This window comes from Heptranchias perlo, chromosome 1 (genome assembly GCF_035084215.1).
Source record: "Heptranchias perlo isolate sHepPer1 chromosome 1, sHepPer1.hap1, whole genome shotgun sequence".
In the NCBI taxonomy this organism is placed as follows: domain Eukaryota; kingdom Metazoa; phylum Chordata; class Chondrichthyes; order Hexanchiformes; family Hexanchidae; genus Heptranchias; species Heptranchias perlo.
Genome location: NC_090325.1, coordinates 111,430,785 through 111,448,510, shown reverse-complemented (window position 1 = coordinate 111,448,510; position 17,726 = coordinate 111,430,785).

Genomic DNA, 17,726 nt, shown 5'->3' with positions numbered 1-17,726 from the left:
CGATTTTTATTCAGCCTCAGCATGTTTCCTGTGCTGTGGGAAACACTCCATGTTTTAGGAGACATGTTTCAGCCAGCTGCCAGTTGGACATTGAAATGCTTGTTTGACAGATGGGGATAAAAGGTGAGTTATTGCTGCAGGGCACTCTGGTCTTTCAGACAAACTTTTGGCTGGGAGATCTTTGTGTTTACATTGAAAACTCCTAGTTTCCACTCAGAATTGTTCTGTTTACACATATTTACCAACTTTTTGGGCCCCCTCAAGCTGAAACCATCAGGATGGGGGGCACCATGGCTGCATTCACCACTACATCCGAGGACGAGCAACATCACCCGCCTCGGCAGGCACGGTGTGCACTTCTGCCACTGGGAGCTCCACAACACAGTGCTGCATCACAGGCACTTGCACAAAAGCACAGAGGGCAACAACAGAGAGAGCAACGTCGCAGGAGGCACTACCTTCGTCAGAGGGTCTACAGACCAAGGCTCAGCTTCCTGAACCTCTTTGAGGAGCAGTGCATACGGAGGCTGAGAGTGAGTCGTCAAGTGGCCGCAGACATCTGCAGCCTCCTTCCTGCCAAGCTGTTCCCGGCTGGGCCAAGTGGCATCTCATTACCCGTCACTGTCAAAATCACCACTGCCCTCAACTTCTTCGCCTCCGGATCCTTCCAGGATGCGACCGGGGACATCACCAGGGTCTCTCAGTCATCTGGACACAAGTGCATAAGGCAGGTCACCGAAGGCTTGTTGTGCAGGGCCTCGCACTACAGCTCGGCATGAAGGAGGCCGCAGATGTCCGCGGCCACCTGACGACTCACTCTCAGCCTCCGTATGCACTGCTCCTCAGGGAGGTCCAGGAAGCTGACCCTTGGTCTGTAGACCCGCTGGTGAGGGTAGTGCCTCCTGTGATGTCGCTCTCTTTGTAATTGCCATCTGTGCTTTTGTGCAGGTCAACTTTCCCATGGACGACCTCAGCCAGATGGAGAGGGCAGTGGGATTCCACTCTGTGGCTGGCTTCCCACGTATTGCTATAAGGGTGCAATCGATTGCACCCTTATAGCAATACAAGCACCTCCACATGAGCAAGGACTGTTCATCAATAGAAAGAGGTATCACTCCATCAACGCTCAGCTCGTTTGTGACCACCGCAAAAGATTTCTTCACGTGTGCCAGATTCCCTGGCAGCTGCCACGATTCCTTCATTCTGAGGGAATCCAACATCCCGGGGCTTTTCCACGCACCCAACACCCTCAAGGCTAGCTCCTCGGGGACAAGGGATACCCCCTGCACACGTGGCTCATGGCACCTCTGAGGAACCCCATCACCGAGCAACAGCGTCGATATAACGACAGCCACATCACTACCAGGATTACTATTGAACATGCTATAGGGCTGCTCAAGATGCGATTCAGGTGCCTTGATCGTTCTGGGGGAGTGTTTCAATATGCACCAGACAGAGTGGGATGCATTATAGTCGTGTGTTGTGCCTTGCACAACATGGCACAACAGAGAGGGGTGCCACTTGAGGAGGCCCCCTCCACATCTGCCACCCACATTGAGGAGGAGGAGGAGGAGGAGGAGGAGGACGAACCTATCGCCAGAACAACGGCTCACCTGGCTGCTCGTGAGACCAGGGAGTCACTGATATGTGAACGGTTCTCCTAACATCTTAAAGTGTGAAGAGTCCAGTCCTCATACCACCCGGATAGAGCAGCGCCAAAACTAGCCCCCACCCCTCCCTGCACAAAACAGTCCTGCAACTACACATGCACCCACTGTAAAGTGACCTAATGGGCAGCATTGTGGGCACTGGTTGAGAGGGGGGCAACGGGGGAGACGTGGGAGTGCTTTGAGTGGGGTCCCCACTTCCATGTCCCCTTTTGCCATCATCCCTCTCCTAGACCAGACCCATATCACTCCTGCCACCCTGCTGGAGAACAGTTTGGAAGACATGACTGATGCCTTGGAAGGCCACTTCTAAAGTATCTGTCAGCCTGTTCAAGGCGGCAGAATGTTGTTCACCCTGAGTTCGAACAATCGTTGTCAGGAATGGACTCGTTTGTGAGCCGTGCTTGAAGCTCAATGGAGGCTGCCATTCTCTCCATCGCAGACATTCCCGCTCTTACTTGTGCCGCCATTCCACTATTGCAGGAGTTGGATTCCTCCATCCCCTGCACTGTTGTGGAGAGTGCGAGTGGCACCTGTTCCAGTACCTCGCAAATGTGCTGCTGTCCCTCGATCATTCTCCTTTTAAAGGATGGCCCCCGGGGTTCAGCATCTGTGTCCAGCTAAGCAGAGCCTGGAGAGGAGTGCTCCCACTGACACGGACTCTCCGCAGTTGCCCCCGCCACCAGTGTCTGCTCGTGCTCACTTGTGTGTGGTGACTCCCGGGTGCCAACCCAACTGACTGACTACTAAGATCCACTGAGGTGTGAGTATCTGCGCTGGTGGATGGCTCGCTAAGATGTGACGGTGTGCCCTTAGAGGCGGGAGCTCCTCTGAGGAATCGCCCTCCCCCGTCACTGTGGTCATTGAACGGCCTGTAAGAGAACAGAAGGCAATATTAAGCATCATCACAGATGTGTCATGTTGCGATGAGCATACTGAGGTGTTCAACATGCCAAGTGTTGTTAACATCAATTCATGTGGTAAATGTTTAAGTTGTGTCACCAGATGTTTGTGGGGTACCAGTCTTGACGTTCCCGACGAACAGGCACTCGAGGGTGTGGCTGAGCTCCAGCGCCTCCTGCTCCGCCTCTGTGAGGGCCACTATTTGTTGTGCCCCCCCTCCAGTCTTCGCCCTCTTGCGTGCATTTTGCACCCTCTCCTCCTAGAAGGGGAGAAAGTACAGACATGTGAGTGAGTGATGGTGAAGTGGTCAGCCGATGAATGCATTGATTTGGATGAGGCTGACTGTGAAAGAGATGCATCAGAGGGTAAGTATCAGACAGAGCCATCACATTGGACGAAGATTGGGGTGAGTGGTAGTGGTGGAGTGACTAATGGGGAGGCGAGGAAGTACTGAGGAAGTGCCGGTAAGTTGAGGATGAGCCTTAAATGGGTGTGAGGAGTGAAGTGATGGAGTAGTCTCGATGGTGCAGAATGAGTTGGGGGGGACACGGCAATGATGTGGAACATGGAATGCAGGAGAATCAATAAGTGTACTCACTTTTCTGACCTAGTTAGGACATTGAAGCACTTCCTGCGCTGGATCCAGGTGCAGCAGATGTTGCTACTGCTGGTGACCTCCTCTGCCACCTCGAGCCAGGCCTTCTTGGTGGCAGAGACAGTGCGCTTCCTTACGTCCGCAGGGTAAAACACTTCCCTCCTCCTCCTCACCCCGACTAGTAGCTGCTGCAGTGAGGCATCATTAAGTCTTGGAGCAGCCTTGCCCATGTGTTGCTCCACTGTGCCTTTTTGGTCTTTGCTCCAGCAAAAGCCTTTGGAGCAATGGCCCTTTAAATAGAGCCGCTCCAGATGACAGCCTGTCATGCGGTTGTACAGACCGCCTGCTGCGCAGCTTTCGGACAGCAAACCCGCAAACCACGTCAAGGGCCACCAATTAACTCATGATCGCGAGGGAAACTATAAGATTTTATTAGTTAGGTTACCCGTACGTTGATTGACCCCTCCCCCCATCCACTGCCATCCCACCATCATTTCAAAATCGAGCCCATGGTGACTCTGAAATGAATGCTTGGATAGTCAGAAAATAGTATGATATTAAAACCATTGCAGATTTGAATTCAATCATCTTTTCGAATACTCAAGCACTTTGTTTCAAGCAAGTTATAAACCAGATAAGATACTTTGTTTATTACTTGACCTCTACTTATGACATTACTGTCAGACTTCAGAGGAATAAACCTCCAGTCATAATATTTAAGGAGAAAAAACAGAAGATATTAGCAAAAACAAAAAACGAATATTTGAAACATTGGGCTCAATTTTGAAATGGTGGCGGGTTGGCAGCGGGGAGGCGGGGAAGACCGGGGGTGGGGGGAGGGGAAAGATCGGAGGCATGGGGGGGAGAGGGGAAGATCGAGGTGGAGAGGGTAAGATCCAGAGGGAAAGGGGAAGATCGGGGGGGACATGGGGGCGAGAGGGGAAGATCAGGGGGACATCGGGGGAGGAAGGGGGGAGATCGGAGAGGGAGACATCAGATATCGGAGCATGGTGGAAAGGTAGGTTGATTTTGTGTTTTAACTTTGTGCAATGGTTTGTTATTTAATTTATTTTATTTCTTTTCCCTGATCCTGTCCTTCACACCTGGTCTCACCAGGAATGAATAAGAAGCCATGGGAAAGCCGCCCAGGAAAGTTAAAAATCATTCTAGCTACCAAATCTGTCACAGGTAAAGTGCCTTAATTACCTCAATGAGGTACATTTGGTTCTTAAACTATCATTCCACCGGCTTTAATTGCCGACAGGACTTCCGGATTCGGGATGTCCGCACGCACACAGGTGGGTCCCTGGGAAACTCAGAAGTCGGCGGGTTGGAGCCAGCATCCAAACCCGCTCTGCATTACTGCAATTTTCGCAGCCCCCCCGCACCCAACACACCCACAATTTAAGTTTAAAATTAAGCCCACTGTAGAGGAAGAAATTCAACTTATGGCCGCCTATATTGCGCCTGTCTATTAGGCTTCTGAATTTTGTGTCATGATCTATTGTGCTTGATCTGGACCAGTAATGTACCAGATGCTATATTGGCTTGGGCGATTTTTAGTCTTCCAGGATACCCGCCTGAAACAGGCGTTAGGTTCTCATAATATGTCAATAAGGGTCTGACATTGGCTGTAGGACCCCAAATGCGAAATTCAGGCACAAATGGGTGGAGCTTGCATGTGCTCTGCTTAGTTGTAGTAGGCTTCGAGCGGACTAACCAGCAATCTTTAAAGGGACAGCTGGCAGCTGCTCAAAAAATGGTCCAAGAAATTTTAATTTTAAAAATTTTTGTGGGCCCAGGAGAAGCAGGAGTGCAGCTCCAGGACCCACAAAAAAAACTCTGGTCTGCAGCTGGTCTGTTCGAGGCCCACCCAGGATAGTCTCATCCCAACCCCGCATCCCCAGACCTAACCTGCAGGCTGGTCCAGCACGAGAACCGCTTGATTTCCTGCGCTACCTGATCAGCAAGCTGCAGTGGGGCCTTAGTTTGGCACTCACAGCTCGCCGGCGCCATTGAAACAAGGCACCAAGCCGAATTTAGCTCAGTCCTGAGGCATGGTGTGATCACTCTGCTGATTTTATGCCGTTTTGAGTGCAAGTCGAATTTCTCCCCCAAGGTGTTTTAATGGCGCTATTAATTGTGATATTATTTATTGGTGTTATTTAGAGCTGTTCTTTAATATTATTTGCTTATAGCACTTAAAAACAGCAATTCCTTTAAAGGAGAATGAAAATGAGCAAGAAAGAATGTTCAGTGTACAACAATAACAAGTTGCATTTATACATATAGAACCTTTAACATAGGAAAACGTCCCAGTGTCAAGTTTTTATCTCATGTGTCCCCATCGTTTAACTTAAGAGATAGTCTTGATTTTTAGGAGTAAATGTTGGTCTGCATAACAACACCAGAATAATTCATTGGCAGTGAATTGCTGTGGGACGTCCTGAGGCCATGAAAGGTACTATATAAATAAAAATTCTTTCTTTGTTTCTGTGGGGGTATAGTCACACCATAAGCTTAGTGTCATTGGAAAGTAGCTTTTGCCTAACATTGATGCTAAGCTTGTACGGCGTGTCACTGTGTCAGCCAATGAGTTGGAGGTGGGGCCCAACAGAACTCATGTGCGTAAAATCAATCCCAGTCACTTACAGCAGTGAGGTCTCCAGGCATGATTGACGGGGGAATTACCCAATCATCTCCATTCTGGCTGGGAATAATGGTGTCACTATATGCAGCGCACAATGTTAGGTCCTAACCCCAAAATCAGGCTCCATTAATACTTTGGCCTAAATTTTCTGACAATGCATCAGTGGCCAGGACTCTCACTCACCACCAGCACTTGTGGGTGAGCCTACTAGCTGCCAGAAAATTGAGTCTCCAGTGCGTTGAAACCAAGTGAATAGGATTTAGTGAAGGTTCAGCACAATCAGCTAGTATTTTTTTTTATTCGTTCCTGGGATGTGGGCGTCGCGGCGAAGCCAGCATTTATTGCCCATCCCTAATTGCCCTTGAGAAGGTGGTGGTGAGCCGCCTTCTTGAACCGCTGCAGTCCATGTGGTGAAGGTTCTCCCACAGTGCTGTTAGGAAGGGAGTTGCAGGATTTTGACCCAGGGATGATGAAGGAACGGTGATATATTTCCAAGTCGGGATGGTGTGTGACTTGGAGGGGAACGTGCAGGTGGTGTTGTTCCCATGTGCCTGCTGCCCTTGTCCTTCTAGGTGGTAGAGGTCGCGGGTTTGGGAGGTGCTGTCGAAGAAGCCTTGGCGAGTTGCTGCAGTGCATCCTGTGGATGGTACACACTGCAGCCACTGTGCGCCGGTAGTGAAGGGAGTGAATGTTTAGGGTGGTGGATGGGGTGACAATCAAGCAGGCTGCTTTGTTCTGGATGGTGTCGTGCTTCTTGAGGGTTGTTGGAGCTGCACTCATCCAAGCAAGTGGAGAGTATTCCATCACACTCCTGAGTTGTGCCTTGTAGATGGTGGAAAGGCTTTGGAGAGTCAGGAGGTGAGTCACTCGCCACAGAATATCCAGCCTCTGACCTGCTCTTGTAGCCACAGTATTTATATGGCTGGTCCAGTTAAGTTTCTGGTCAATGGTGACCCCCAGGATATTGATGGTGGGGGACTCGGCAATGGTAATGCCATTGAATGTCAAGGGGAGGTGGTTAGTCTCTCTTTTTGGAGATGGTCATTGCCTGGCACTTTTCTGGCGCGAATGTTACTTGCCACTTATCAGCCCAAGCCTGGATGTTGTCCAGGTCTTGCTGCATGCGGGCACGGACTGCTTCGTTATCTGAGGGGTTGCGAATGGAACTGAACACTGTGCAATCATCAACGTACATCCCCATTTCTGACCTTATGATGGAGGGAAGGTCATTGATGAAGCAGCTGAAGATGGTTGAGCCTAGGACACTGCCCTCAGGAACTCCTGCAGCAATGTCCTGGGGCTGAGATGATTGGCCTCCAACAATCAGTTAGTATCAGACAAGGGAATCCCATGAGACATAACAACAACTTGCATTTATATAGCACCTTTACTGTACAAAAATGTCCACTACGTATCCACTAGCTATCACTAAATTCCAGTCTGTACACCTGGGGGTAATTTATAAATCTATGTTGCTAAGTGGGGAGCTCGTGTTCTGACAGCGCATAGCAAACATTCAGGCTTACCCTGCGCACAATTAAAGTGGTCAGACTTCTGAAATGAGCTGCTGCCAGCAGGACAGACTTGTAAATATATCTCATCCAAGTGACCATGATTCCTATATAAACTTTGATAGTGAAGGGACAATTTTCCTTTTGGCTGCATCAGCAGTGTAACACCAGTGGTGCCCCATGCCTTCACTCTTGACCCGGGATGATTTCCCAGGGTCAGAATCATTTGCGATATTGTTAGGCTCCTGATGGTGTTTCCAGGGATCGCTAAACTCTGTCTTGGCTGGCAGAAAGGCTCTCCACCTGATTCTCCTTTCCCACCTGCCCCGATAAGAAAGGAAAATCTGCCCTGAGTGTCACTAGACTATTCACCCATGGGGGACAGCATCAGAGCCATACCTGATTCTGTCATCGTTTGAGCCTGATTTTTCCAATATTCACATGATTTGCACCAGAATCGCTATAGAAAGCATTTAACAGACTCAAATGGAAGTGCACTGTTTCCAAGGCCAGTTCATTAGCATGTCTTAGCATAGTGTCTGATTTGGATGGTTGTGGGAGTGAACTAATGGTGGAACAGAAAATTGCATACAAGTGAAATTTAAAGGGTTGCGTCAATTAAAGACAACTATCACAATAGGTTGACAAAAATTCTGAAAGCACTTGGGGGACTCTCAAAAGGCATCTCAACCCATTATTACGCGTTTCCAAGGCTGAAAGGGGCAAGGGACCAAGAAGTGACAGGTAAAACTGAAAGGAAATGAAACCCAAGACGCCATCGGATCTGTTGACCCAGCTTCACAATGGGAAGTGGAGCCTCCAGTGTAGCAACTGTCTACTAAAGCCTGGTCTGGTCATCACTGTCTGCAGATGCGGGTCTTTGGGTATTGGTGGATGGGCACAGAGCATTTGTTGTGCAGTGTGACCTGCATCCCTGCATAGATCCTTCTCTTCTTCCAATAAGGTTAGACAAGAGAATTCTCAATTGGAAATCCATTGGCACTAGTAATGTAGCTGGGAGTAAAAAAGAAATAATTTACACAAAGGCACAAAGGATCACTTAAGTGTCAACAGAAAAAGAAATAAAGACAATGCTCAAGTAATGGTATAATACTATTATGTCTTTCCCATGACCATCACTATACTTCCTCTTGCCTAGCAAACCTGGACACCCATTTCAAATGGGTGTGATATCCTGAATGGTAAAACAATAGAAAAAGGGTCACAGGACTGACTCCCCTCCTCCAAAATTAATAATTAAATCAAGCGCCTGTCAGTTTGAGGTAAATGTTTCCACCACTTCTGGTCCCACCCACTGGAAAAATACATCAGGACACAAAGAGGGCAGAGTTCCACCAAGGCAGGGCTTCCATCCATTTTTTGTTTCCAACTGCCCAAAATTGGGCAGACAGCAGTGGAAAATCCCGGGTCTGGAGTCTACACACACATCCTTTCGGGAGGGGTCACTAGAAATGATCAGAAACAGCAGTCCTTCCTGATGTTTCCCTCCCTGACTCAGAAGTTCTGAGGCCCATTGTAGCATCACCAAAGGCAGCCCTGCTGAGATCATCTAATTCAACACAGACCAGTGGTCGAACCTGGAATCTTTCCATTTTGTACAGTTTAGAAGCTCATTGGATTAACCTGCTGAGCGCCTTTCTTTTTAAAATGTTCCTCTCGAGATTCACTGTTGATCGCAGAGAACTTTAGCAGCAACTGCTGAAAAATAAAATTCATTTCAGGTCACATTTCAGCCATGATGGGTCCTAGTACGCATGTCTCTTGGAGCACCTGACATTGAGCAGAGTGACTTCTTTCCTTGAAATGCAGGTCAGTTCATCTCTGGATATCTTCAGAGAATGATTAATGTGAACAGGTTACACTATACTTCAAACAAATACTTTAGAACACCTAAGGAGATAAATAATTCCCTGTACCAGTGCCCCGCTCTTTGATGAACTGAGGCTAATCCAACAGATGAAAATTAAACTTTTAAAGATAGTGGGCGCTAAATTGGGCCGTGTAGCACCCGTTGTTTCGGCGCTACACGGCCTCTCCGACTTCCAAGATGGTGTCTTAGATGCGCATGCACATTTCCTGCATGATGTGGGCCAGACGCCATCTTGGTATAGGAGTTAGCGCAGGCGCAGAAAACGAACGCTGGAATCATGTAAAGTAGGGAGAAAATGGCTTCAATCAGTGAGCAACGTTGATTTAAAGTGATAGACACCATTTTGGGACTTAGCACTCAACTCAACGCACAGTCTTAACCCCGACCATCTGAACGTGTCTCAAAGTGCCTGGAGGACCCCCCACACTGGCGCTATTTAAAGGGACCATGCAGGAATACAGGTTAGTGGCTGGATTATTGCTTCTGGCTGCCGAGACATTTGTAACTGTTTTTGGAGGTCTCCTATACTTGAATACTAGGACTAGGGGGCATAGCCTAACATTTAGAGCCAGGACGTGCAGGAGTGAAGTTAGGAAATGCTTCTAAATGCAAAGGGTGGGAGACGTTTGGGAAGCACTTCTGCAAACAGCAGTTGATGCTAGCTCAATTGTGAATTCTAAATCTGAGATTGATAGATTTCTGTGAACCAAGGGTATTAAGGGATATGGGGCTAAGGCGGATATATGGAATTAGGTCACAGGTCCACCATGATCTCATTGAATGGCGGAACAGGCTCGAGGGGCTGAATGCCACTGCCATTTGCTGCGCTACCTTCTCCTGCAAGAAAGTACGACATGTGTCTGGGTGATGTGCCTGTCATGTATGAATAGCTGCCAGTGTGTGTGGCCTGTGAGTTGTGGGTCGGTGGCTTGCAACAGTGGTAATGTGTGAGGGTGAGAGCAAGTATCTGGTTAGAAGAGTTGACTACTGATGGAAAGAGTTTGTTGATGGGTTTAGTGCTTAGAGGAGTGGATGCGGCTAGTGGTGCAGTTGGTAGGAGATGCGACTTGAGAGTTGACCTCACTCACCTTGACCACTCATGTCAAAGCATTGAACTTCTTCCTGTACTGCATCCATGTTCATGATGCTGTGCACCTCACATTGACTTCATCCCCTACTGCCTCCCACTGCCTTTTGGGTGTATGTCTGGAGGGCCTCTTGTTCCTCCCCCCACCGCGGATATAGGATGTCCCTCCTTCTGTCCACCTCTTGCACCAAGGCCTCTGGTGCATCAGCAGAGAACCTTGGTGCATGGACTCTCAGATTGGCAGATTGGTGAGGTTTGGTGTGCAGGTTGGAGGATGTGGGATTTAATCGTGTGCAACCTTTATTCAATGTTTTAACATAACTCATCAGTATGTAAACATAGGGATGGGACCTGCACCTGTGCTTTACGTGCACAATGTCTGATCTCCGTTCAGACTCCATGCAGACAGCAGGCTGTTATATTCAGCAAATAACAGATACCAGCTACCTTTAAGAGATTTCTAACAGACAGCCTGCCTTTAAGAGATTGGAGATCCCCCTGCTGGTGGAAAGTGTGAATTGCATGGAATCCTTGTTCAACACTGATTTCCAACACAGATTGCAGGTAAGTCCTCAGGCCTGACGAGAATCTTGTCCTGCCTGCGCAGGGACCATTGGGCGCGGGGTAATAGCGGATCGCGCCACCCCCACCCAAAAACAGGCCCTATCTAATTTCCACCCCCCCTCCCCCGATGTTTTAAAGTATGGATAAAGAATGGATAAAGTAAAAGTATACATTTGTCCACAACACTATTTTGTTTTCAAATTTTTCCCCTAGTTTCCTGCCTCTACTTTTGTTTTCACTAGTTTTTTCTCACAGTCAGTTGCTTCCTTTCTTTATAAAGCTCCTTTCCATTTTATTGTCAACACACAGCTGTTCAATTTCTTCCTGTTGTGATTCTCATACCCTCGCCGCTGAGACCAGGAGCAGCTTCAAAATGGTGCTAAAAGCAGAGATTCCAAGTCAGATTCTGACCTAAGAAGTTAGATTCTACTAACAAAAAAAGTGAGACAGATTATCAATTCATTTAACTCGAAGCCCATTTTGAGAAAAGAAACATGTCCTCACTGACACTGAACCAAGTGAAATTCTCCAAAAATGTGATTCTTTTTCTGCCCGACTGTCAAGCATATCTACACCTGTGACCCTCCCCTCCCTCATCTTCCGGCTTCCTTCTCCACCAGAGACAGACACAACACTGAGAAGATACCAAGCAAATTATTCAACCATAGGAAACCACACAGGGAATACCCAATGCCCCATAGTAATGAAAGCATTGAAAACATGGCACAGAACCACTGATAAATCTACACTCATTCTATAAAACATGCTGTATACCAGTAAAGTAACTCTGTTGTGCTTTTGCAGCATTCATTTTACTGAAATGTTTGTGGATGTAATAAAATAAATGAAAAAAAGAACGCGTTGCAAACCATTAGAAGAGTGAGACACATTGGGCTCGATGTTACCAGGGCGGCGGGTTCGCGGCGGGGGGTCTATTCGGCGCATGGGTAACGCGCCCGGTGAAATCAGTCTGTCCCGTGCGTAATCGCAGGCTGATTGGATCCACTTACCTCTTGTTCCAGGTTCCCCGCTGCTAACCTGCGTGGCGGGCGGTCTGCGCATGTGCAGTAAGGTCTGTCAGCTGGAGGAGCTCTATTTAAAGGGGCAGTCCTCCACTGACTGATGCTGCAAGAAATAGGAAAAATTACAGCATGGAGCAGCCCAGGGGGAAGACTGCTCCCAGGTTTAATGATGCCTCACTCCAGGTATCATTGGATGGGGTAAGGAGGAAGGGGAGGACAGAGATCTTCCCCCCGGCGGGCGGGAGGAAGCGGCCTGCCTCTGCCACCAAGAAGGCCTGGCTCAAGGTGGCAGAGGAGGTCACCTGCACCACCAACATATCGCCCACCTGCATACAGTGCAGGAAGCGCTGCAATGACCTCAGTAGGTCAGCCAAAGTGAGTACACTTACTCATTCCCCTACACTCCGTCTGCCACGTCACTGCCCCCACCCCACATCTCCTTCTGCACTGCCAAAACTACTCTGTCACATCACCCCTCACACCCACTTAAAGCTCATCCTCATCTTACCTGCACTTACTCACCTCGCCAGTACTCATCCCGCCACTACCACTCAACCCAATCCTCATACAATCTCATGGCTCTATCTCATACTCACCCTCTCGTGCATCTCTTTCAGGGTCAGCCTCACTCAACCTGCCACTACCTGTGCTGCAGCCACAGGGCATGCATCACATATGTGCAGTAGGCAGCGTAAGGCAAACGTGTCATGAGCATGAAGGGGATGCACAAGGGTGTTTGAGGGTTCGTCATGGTTTTTACTTATATTGAATTTCTGAGCATCTCACATCACATACTATATTGGCACCACTACTGCCATGTCTTTGCGAATCCTGTCTGGTTTGTGCAATAATGCCCTTTCATGAGGATCACAATGAAGACCCACACCTGATGCCACCCATTGTGTCACTGCAGAGTGGGTGTAGGTGTATTTGCAGGGCTCTTTTGTGCAGACGACTGAGAGACGTCGGCGATGTCCCCGGTGGCACCCTGGAAGGATGCGGAGGAGAAGTTGTTGAGGGCAGTGGTGACATTGACAGCGACAGGTAAGAAGATGGTGCTCGGGCAAGCCGGGAGCAGCTCGGCATGAAGGAGGCTGCAGATGTCCACGACTACATGTCGAGTGACTCTGAGCCTCCGTGTGCACTGCTGCTCAGAGAGGTCCAGGAAGCTGAGCCTCGGTTTGTGGAGTGTATGGCGAGGGTAGTGCCCTCTGCGACGCATCTCTCTCTGCGGTTGCCCTCCCTCCTGCTGTGCAGGTGGATGTGTCACAGCACTGTATTGTGGAGCTCCACGTGTCAGAGGTGGACGGCGTGGCCGGTGAGGCTGGTGATGCTGTTCGCCCTCCGAGGAGGTCATGACTGCAGCTACGGCGGCCCCCATCCGGAAGATGTACATCTGAGGGGGTCCGCAAGGTAGGTACATGTGTCTGGACCCCGGGATAAGTATGCAAGTTGGTGAATTTTGTTGTTAGGTGGAGGGTGGTGGAGGCCAAACTTTGTCCCAAGTGACAGAGTGGCCTCCTGCAATGAGTGAGGATCTCCCCCCCTCACCTGTCAAATGGACCTTTGCAGCTGCCACAGGCTGATAGCTGCAACACATCCATTTGAACTGGGAGTGTTTCCCCCAGTAAGGGAAACAGTCCCAGTTGTTTGTAAAATCCCACCCCATGTAAAATATCTCCTTAATCAGGTCTCTAAATGACCTGAAATACCTAAATAAATAGCTTAAGTGGCACCCCGCTGGCTTTAATTGCCTGCGGGAGTCCCACATGCGGGGGCTGCGCAAGCATGACAGCGCGTCTGTGGGAAACCTGGAAATGGGCGGGTTGGAGCCGGGCTCCCGCCCCGCCCCGGGAATCCCCGATTTTCGGAGCCTCCCCACCAGGAATGCACCCGATAGCGGGTGCTAATATCGAGCCCATATAAACAGTTATATTTTATAAATAAAATATGTAAATCTCATTAACAAGGAGTGATCAGTGCCCATGAACACCTAGGTTAAGCACTAATTAATCATAGGGTTTGTCTGCTTCGGCCATCCATGACATCCACAGATACGCTGTTTGCTTGCTCCAGGCCCTTTTTTGCTTCTAGGTTGGTTTGTGTTAAAATATCTGCTTCCCTTTAAATTGCTGCCACAGCCTTGTTGATTTGTCACCCTGCTCCATATTTACTGCTGCACCTGAGAAGTACTCGAGCAATCTCACAACCCTTTTATTGTCACAGTTTGGAATTCTGTGGCTGTTTTGTTTTCCACAAAAAAGACTCAGACCTGAAGGGCTATAAATTGGGCCACGTAGTGCCCATTTTATAGGTACTACGTGGCCTCCCAAGGATCCAAAATGGCGTCCAGAATGAGCGCGCACGCTTCTAGCGTGACGCGCACCGGATGCCATCTTGGTAAAGTTGTTTGCACACGTGCAGATTACGAACGCCACCAGCATGTAAAGTAAGGAGAATGTGCGGTAGATCAGTGTGCAACGCTGATTTAAAGGGGCAGATACGATTTTGGAACTCAACACTCCAGCTAACGCACAGTCTTAATCTCGCACAGCTGAACAGGTCGTAAACAGCGTGGAGGACTCCCCACCAGCGCTATTTAATGGGATCGTGCAGGAGTTACAGGTTAGTTGCTGGATTATTGCTTCTGGCTGCAAATGCATTTGTAACTGTTTTTGGAGGTCTCCTACACTTGAATACTAGGACTAGGGGACATATCCTAAAAATTAGTGCCAGGACTTTCAGGAGTGAAGTTAGGAAACACTTCTACACGCAAAGAGTGGTAGAAGTTTGGAACTCTCTTCTGCAAACAGCAGTTGATGCTAGCTCAGTTGTTAATTTTAAATCTGAGATTGAGAGAATTTCATTAACCAAAGGTATTATGGGATATGGGACTAAGGCAGGTATATGTAATTAGGTCACAGATCAACCATGATCTCATTGAATGGTGGAACAGGCTTGAGGGGCTAAATGGCCCACACCTGCTCCTATCTTCCTACGTTCCTATAATAAAGTTTCAATACTCTACAGGGAGTGAGCTGGCTAGCTGACAAGGCAACAGCAAGGGCACTGGCAGAGTGGCAGGGGTTGAACAGGAATGCTGTCATCCTGAGAGGACAGCAGGTTCATGTTCCATGGAGCTACTGCCACTTGCTGCCTCCTGTTATGCACCATCTTCTCCTGCAAGAAAGTGGGACATATGTCAGTGAGTGTCCTGCAAGATGTTTGGGTGATGTGCCTGTCATGGTTGAATAGCTACCAGTGTGTTTGACCTGTGAGTTGTGGGTGTGCAGCTTGTAACAGTGGTAATGTGTGAGGGTGAGAGGAAGCATCTGATTGGAAGAGTTGAGTACTGATGGAAAGAGTTTGTTGGTATGTGGGTGATGGGGGGTGTAGTGTGTGGAGCAGTGGGTGCGGCTAGTGGTGTAGTTGGTAGGAGATGCCACTTGAAAGTTGAATTCGCTCACCTTGACCACTCGTGTCAAAGCATTGAACTCCTTACTGCACTACACCCATGTTCGTAGTACTATGCACCTGGCATTGACTTTGTCCCCTATTGCCTCCCACTGCCTCTTGATCATATGTCTGGATGGCCTCTTGCACCCCCCCCCCTCACAGATATAGGATGGCCCTCCTTCTGTCAACCTCTTGCACCAAGGCCTCTAGTGCATCATCAGAGAACATGCTCTCTCGCAGGCCCTGTACAAACTCAGATCGGCAGATTGGTGAGGTCTGGCATGCACATTGGAGGATGTGGGATTTAGTAGTGCACAACCTTTCTTCAATGTTTTAAAATAAATCAACAGTTTGCAAACATAGGAACAGGACCTGCATCTGTGCTTTACGTAAGCGATGCCTGATCTCCGTTCAGACTCCGTGCGGACTTGTATTTTATATTTTGAAAATAAGAGATGCAGACTGCCTTTATGTGGTGCTAGCCACTCGCGCAATATCGGGGCCCCCCTGCTGGTGAGCAGCCACTCAACAGTGCAGCTAGGCCTGGCTGCTCACAGATAGCAGGCAAATGACCAGGCAACACAAATCTCATGTGTTGCCTGCATCTCAATGACCGGCCTCGAGTTAATCACGCACCGCGACCCTTGCACCCAGATTCAGGTGTTATCGAATTTAATTCCCGATCTATTTTAATATGTGTTTTGTGCAGATGTTTGCCTGAAATTGAATAGTTTCGCGAGACAGCACCATGGTGAGTTGGCCATCTATTCACAGCTAAGAGATGATTTAAATGTAGGTTGTGCAGTTGTTTCGTGCGCCTCCCAAACAATGAACCATTTGGTAACAACATCTGGTCATTCAGAAGCCATCTAGCACCTTGGTGCTGACAAATTTCTTTGATCCCTGCTAGTCTTTCAAGGGAGAACTTTTAAGAATCAACACAAATATCCAAGGTCAAGCAGTCAAGACAGCAGAAAGGATCCAAGGAAGAGTCTAACCTTAATACTGTTGGTAGAACCGATAGCATAGCAAATCTATCTTTGTACGTTCAGAATGAATCCCTCCAAGTGGGCTCGTATACATGTGGTCTTTACTTTTATAACAGTATGAGAGCAGCAGTTGAACTGATTTCACCAAGTGACTTTCATCACACTCAGTGTTTTGTATGTTTTGTCTGCCGTGGAATAAAGCAAACTAAATGATGCTTCGCCTCACGTTACTCAGTCTGTCTTCAAAGATATTAAAGGAGTGCACAGGGTAGAATTTCATAAGAACATAAGAACATAAGAAATAGGAGCAGGAGTAGGCCAATCGGCCCCTCGAGCCTGCTCCGCCATTCAATAAGATCATGGCTGATCTGATCCTAACCTCAAATCTAAATTCATGTCCAATTTCCTGCCCGCTCCCCGTAACCCCTAATTCCCTTTACTTCTAGGAAACTGTCTATTTCTGTTTTAAATTTATTAAATGATGTAGCTTCCACAGCTTCCTGGGGCAGCAAATTCCACAGACCTACCACCCTCTGAGTGAAGTTTCCCCTCATCTCAGTTTTGAAAGAGCAGGGGGTTCCCCAATCTCTCAGCATAACTTCTGCAGAAACCCTTGAGAAGTGGAGTAAAAGGCTTTTCTCCAGGGTTTTAGCTGAAGTTACAGCTGGAGATCAGACGAACCCCTGCAGAAATTCCAAGAGCTCATCTTTAACTCATGGAGATGTGGTCCAGATCACAAGGGAGTTTCATTGTTATACTCCCTGGTCCTGATACTGTGCTAGCAGATACAGGGCAAAGAGAGTCAACTCCTGTGAAAATAAAACAGGCAACCAGACCACTTAAGGGAATGACTGAACCCGAGTAGATACCGATGGCAGACCCGAGTTCATAACACCATACATGTCCATACTACAGTTAGGCACACATTCAAGCTGCGACTTACAAACAAGATCACACTGACATCTTATAAGGGTTTAACATCAAAGATTCTTCTAACGCAACTTGGTTCATTTATGCACCTTCACTACAAGGACTGCAGCAGTTCAAGAAGAAGGCCCACCACCTTCTCAAGGGCAACTAAGGTTGGGCAATAAATGCTGGCCTTGCTAGCGACACCCATATCCTGAGAATGATTTTTTTAAATTAGGGGACCCCCCCTCCCAGTAAAATCCAGCCTGGTGTCAGCAGAATCATATTGGTGGACAGATGTCTCTCCTTCCCATGTTTCTGCTGGGAAATCCAAGCCATAGTATTGATTGGCGATCCTCAGCTGAAATCAATTGACCCACCTTCCATTTTGGATTAGTTAGAAGTTGTGTTATTATTGCTATCGCTATCCTTGCTGTCCAATATAGTTCAAAAATATTTCCATCACTAGCCTCAATCACCAT